Source organism: Sus scrofa, chromosome 3, assembly GCF_000003025.6.
Source record: "Sus scrofa isolate TJ Tabasco breed Duroc chromosome 3, Sscrofa11.1, whole genome shotgun sequence".
NCBI lineage: Eukaryota > Metazoa > Chordata > Mammalia > Artiodactyla > Suidae > Sus > Sus scrofa.
In genome coordinates, this window is record NC_010445.4 from 55,333,523 (window position 1) to 55,339,522 (window position 6,000).

Sequence of the window (6,000 nt, forward strand, 5' to 3'; positions counted from 1 at the left end):
GAGCTGTAGCCACCGGCCTACGCCAGAGCCACAGCAACGCAGGATCCGAGCCGCGTCTGCAACCTACACCACAGCTCAAGGCAACACCGGATCATTAACCCACTGAGCAAGGGCAGGGATTGAACCCGCAACCTCATGGTTCCTAGTCGGATTCATTAACCACTGCGCCACGACGGGAACTCCTTCTCAGTAATCTTTCATAGTTTTCTGTGTGAAGGTAGTGACCCACAAATTTTAAAATGTTGGTTGCTCAGTATTTGGATTTTTTGATGCTTTTATACATTTTAAGTTTTTAATATTTTGATTCTTGTTGACATATAAAATTCATTTGAATTTTGTATTTTTTATCTGCCAATATAATTATTTATTTATTTTTAAATTTTAATTTTTTTTTAATTTCCCCAATACATTATTATTTTTTTCTATTATACAGCATGGTGACCCAGTTACATTGCAGCACTATTCACAGTAGCCAAGACATGGAAACAACCCAAATGTCCATCGGCAGATGACTGGATTAGGAAGGTGTGGTATATATATATATATATATATATACACAATGGAATACTACTCAGCCATAGGGAAAAAAACACAAAATAAGGCCATTTGCAGCAACATGGATGGAACTAGAGACTCTCATACTGAGTGAAGTAAATCAGAAAGAGAAAGACAAATACCATATGATATCACTTATATCTGGAATCTAATATATGGCACAATTGAATTTTGTATTTTGATCTTGTACTATATACAGCAACCTTGTGAACATCACTTATTCATTCTAATAATTTAGTGGTAAATGCTTTAGGACTTTGTACGTATTCAATTAGACCATTATGTGGGGAAAAACATTTTTATTCTCTCTCGAATCTTATACTTGTAATTTCTTCTTGATTTAGTGCACTGGCTAGGACCACCTATGAGAAGCTGAATAGAAGCAATGACAAAGGACATCTTTGTCTTCCTTATAACTACAGAGGGAAAGTTTTCAGCATTTCACCATTAAGTATGATACTCACCATGCGTTAGTGTCCTTTTTTTTCCCCTCCAATATATTGTTTATCAGATTAACAAAGTTAACTGCAATTCCTAATTTAAGCGATTTAATCCTGAATGTGTGTTTAAATTTATCAGATGTTCTGCATCTATTTTGATTATCATATCATTTTCTCCTTTCTTATATTGATTGATTTTCAAATGTTAATTTGACCTTGTCCTCCCAGAACAAGTCAGCTTGCTTGTCACATGTAACATTTTTATATATGGCTAGATTAGATTTGCTAATACTTTATTTTTTTCTGCTCATGAATGAAATTGAGACGTGTAAAATTTCTTGCTCATAATGGCCTTATCAAGTCTTGGCATTGAGGTTAAGCCAGCTTCAAAGAATGAGTTAGGAACTTTGTGTTTTCTGGAAGAGTAAGGTTAAGAGTGGAATGATTTCTTCTTTAAATGTTTAGCAGGATGACCCTAGTGAAGCCATCTGAGCTTTTAGTTTCCATGGCGGCCAGGTTTGCAATTACACATTCATTTTCTTTAATAGTAATAGAGCTATTCAGATAGCATTCTTCTTACGTAAGTTTTAGTTATTTGAATTTTTTGTTTGTTTGATTAGGAATTTGTCCATTTAATTTAAACCAATTTTTAGACATAAAATTGTTCATAAAATCCTGCAATTAGCTATTCAATCTACATACCCCTTTTCCATTCCTGAGGATGACTATTTTTCCCTTCTGCCCTTCATTTTTTTCAAAATCAGTCTCATCAGAAATATATCAATTTTGTTAGTCTTTTCAAAAAACCAATTTCTGGCTTTGTAGATCTTTTCTACTGTGCTTTTTGTTTCCTATGTCATTAAATTATTCTCTCTTTTCTTTTTCTATTTTGTGGGAGGTTTAATTTGCCACTATTTTGCCTAGGTTCTTGGGGATGGATATTTAAATCAGGTTGTCAGTCTTTCTTCTTTTCTAACATATGTGCTTTGAACAATTAATACTTTTCCAGCTAAGGCAAAGTATTTAGTGCATCTTACATGTTTTGAGATATCATATTTTCATTAATGACTGTTCAGAAATATTACCTAGTTTCCATTGTGATTCCACTTTGACCCACAGATTACTATAATCATACTTTTTAAATTCCAAACATCTGGGGATTTTAAAAATTACAGCCATTCTTGTAGGTGTGTAATGGCTTTGATTTATATTTTCCTAATAAATAATTATGTTGAGCACCTTTAAATACATTAATTAGTCATTCATATGTCATCAGAGAAGTGTCTGTTTAAATCTTTTGCCCATTTTAATGGGAATTTTTTGATTTATTGAGCTGCAGAGGTTCTTTATATATACTGCATACAAGTCCTTTATCAAACATATAATTTTCAAATATTTTGGTTGCCTTTTTACATTCTTTTTCTTTAAATTAATTTATTGGGAATCTAATGTCACTTTACTGAATAGAAGAAGTTCTGGTAATATGGTGTGAAATTCTTATATGAAGAGGCAGTTTTGGAAGCCAAATTCACTGGCCTATGTACTTAGCCGCCAACACTTCCAGAAAATCCTTTCATGCAATATTTATGTAACCTTTTGTATCTAGGAACTAAAAGAGCATACTTTTTATGCATTCATATAGTTCTATTAAAGCATATCTGCTACAGTGGTTTCTGTAAAATATGGTACAAAGAATAATATTTTAAAAATATTTTTAACATATATGACTTTTAAGTTACCTAAAAGTGTAATATTTTTACACTCTTTACTTTCTTGCTGGTGTACTTTGAAACACAAAAGTTTATACTTTGATGAATTCCAACTTCTTTTTTATCACTTGCACCTTCAGGTGTCATGTATAAGGAATCAATGCCTAATCAAGGGCACAAAGATCTACTCCTATGTTTTCTGCTAAGAAGTTTATAGTTTTTGTCTTACATTGTCTGTGGTTCACATGAGATAATTTTTGTGTATGATGTGAGGAAAGAATCTAAATCCATTCTCTGGCATATCAGTATCCAGAAACATTTGTTCACCTTTCCCCATTGAATCATTTCAGTGTTGTTGTCAGAAATCAGTTAACTATAAATATGAGCATTTATTTCTGTGCTATCCATTCTGTTCCCTTAATATATGTCTATCCTTTGCCAGCACCACACTGTCTTGATTTCCATAGCTTTGCAATAACTTTAGAACTGGGAAGCGTAAGACCTCCATCTTTGTTTTTATTTTTCAAGATTGCTTTGGCTACTCTGGGTTTCTTGTATTTCCATATGAACTTTAAGATCAATTTTCCTGGTACCAAAAAAAAAAAAAAAAAAAAAAAAAAGCAAGCTGGGTTTCTCTCTTTTTTTTTTTTTTTTTAGGGCTGCAACCGTGGCATATGGAAGTTCCCTGGCTAGGGTCTAATCAGAGCTGTAGCCACCAACCTACTCCACAGCCACAGCAACACCAGATCTGAGTCACGTCTGCAACCTACACCACAGCTCACAGCAACACCAGATCCTTAACCCACTGAGTGAGGCCAGGGATCAAACCTGTGTCCTTCTGGATGCTAGGCAGGTTCGTTACCTCTGAGCCACAATGGGAATTCCATCAAGCTAGGTTTTTGATAGGCATTGCATTAAATCTGTAAATCAATATAAGGAGTATTGCCATATTAACAATTTAAGTCCTCTGACCCATAATCATGGGCTGTCTCTCCATTTTCTTAGGTAAATTTTAATTTCTTTCAATGACGTTTTGCAGTTTTCAATGTACAAGTCTTATGTTTCTTTTGTTAAATTTATTCCAATGTATTTTTTTATTTTTGATGCTATAGTAAATGAATTGTTTTCTTTATATCATTCCAGATTGCTATTGTAAGTATATAGAAATGCAATTTTTTTTTTTTTTTTTGGTCTTTTTGCCTTTTTCTAGGGCTGCTCCTGCAGCATATGGAGGTTCCCAGGCTAGGGGGTCTAGTCAGATCTATAGCTGCCGGTCTACACCACAGCCACAGCAACGTGCAATTGTTTTTTGTATATTGATCTTGTATACTTCAACCTTTCCTGAAATTATTAGTTCCAATAGTTTTTAGTGAATCTCTTAGGATTTCCCATCTATAGGATCATGTCATTTGCAAAGAGACGTTGTTTTACTCTTCCTTTCAAATCTGCATATCTTTTATTTCTTGTACTTGCCAATTGCCCTGACCAGTACTTTTAGTACTACATTGAATAGAAATGGTGAGAGTTGGGGAGTTCCCGTCGTGGCGCAGTGGTTAACGAATCCGACTAGGAACCATGAGGTTGCAGGTTCGGTCCCTGCCCTTGCTCAGTGGGTTGACGATTCGGCGTTGCTGTGAACTGTGATGTAGGTTGCAGACGCGGCTCGGATCCCGTGTTGCTGTGGCTCTGGTGTAGGCCAGGGGCTACAGCTCTAATTCGACCCCTAATCTGGGAACCTCCATATGCCACGGGAGTGGCCCAAAGAAATAGCAAAAAGACAAAAAAAAAAAAAGAAAGAAAGAAATGGTGAGAGTTGGGAGTTCCCTTCGTGGCTCAGGGGAAACAAATCTGACTAGTATCCATGAGGATGCAGATTCGAGCCCTGGCCTCGCTTAGTGGGTTAAGGATTCAGCATTGCCATGAGCTGTGGTGTAGGTCGCAGACGCAGCTTGGTTCTGGTGTGGCTGTGGCAGTGGCATAGGCCAGCTTGGCTCTAGTGTGGCTATGGCATAGGGCAGTGGCTGCAGCTCTGATTCAACCCCCAGCCTGGGAAACTCCATGTGCCACAGGTACAGCCCTCAAAAAAAAAAAAAAAAAAGACAAAAAAAAAATGGTGAGAGCAATATTTTTGTTCTGTCCTTGATTTTAAGGGGAAAGCCTTTATTTAGCCTTTTATCATGTAGTACGATATTAGCTTTAGGTTTGTTATAGATACCTTTTATCGGGTTGAAGAAGTTCCCTTCCATTCCTAGTTTGTTGAATGTTTTTACCATGAAAAAAATATTGGATTTTGTCAAATGCTTTCTTTCATCTATTGAGATGCTCATGTGGTACTTGTCCCTTATTCCATTAATATAGTTTGTTGCATTGATTGATTTACCTAAGTTGCATTTCTGGGTAAATCCTGCTTGGTTGTGTTATGTTATCCTCTTTATAGGTTGCTGGATTAATTTTGCTAGTATTTCATTAAGAAGTTTTGCATTCTTATCCATAAGGAATATTGGCCTTAATTTTCTTCTGATGTCTTTTCTGGTTTTGGTATCAAGGTGTTACTGACCACATGCATAGAACTGGGAAGTGTCTCTCCAGGAATTTTCCATTTCACTAGCCATTTAGTTTGTTGGAATATAACTAAAGTTGTTTAGCGGGTCCCCATATAATCCTTTTTATTTCTATAAAGTTGATCATAATACCCCCTTTTCATCTCTGATTTTAATTATTTGAGTTTTTTCCCCTTGGCCAGCATGGCTAAAGATTTGTCAATTTTGTTGATCTTCTCTAAGAACCAACTTTTGGTTTATAATTTGCATCAACTTTAGAAATTTCGCATCTCTTTTTCTTCAAATACTTTTGCTTTCTTTCCTTCTCTCTGATCTCCAACTGGAACTCTAGTAGCATGTATGTTAGAACATTTGACATGGTCCTACAGGTCACTGAGGTGCTGTTAAATTTTCTTTTTCAGCTTAATTTTTCTGTGCTTTATTTTGGACAAATTCTATAGCTATGTTTTCAAATTCACTCATTTTTTTTCTTCCACAATATGTATATGCTGTTAAGCCCATCCAGTGAATTTTTAATTTCATATATTGTATATTTCACTTTTTAAAAGTTCTTCCATATACACCCACAACCCACACCAACAATGAACAAATAAATAGATGGGACAGATGGAAAAAAAACAGCACGATGGTAGACCAACCTCTCATCTACCAAGGAGTGAAAGCTGCCTGTTAGCCCTCTGCCAGAACTGCTGAATGTCTGAATTAGAAACCAAATACAGGAGTTCCTGCTGTGGC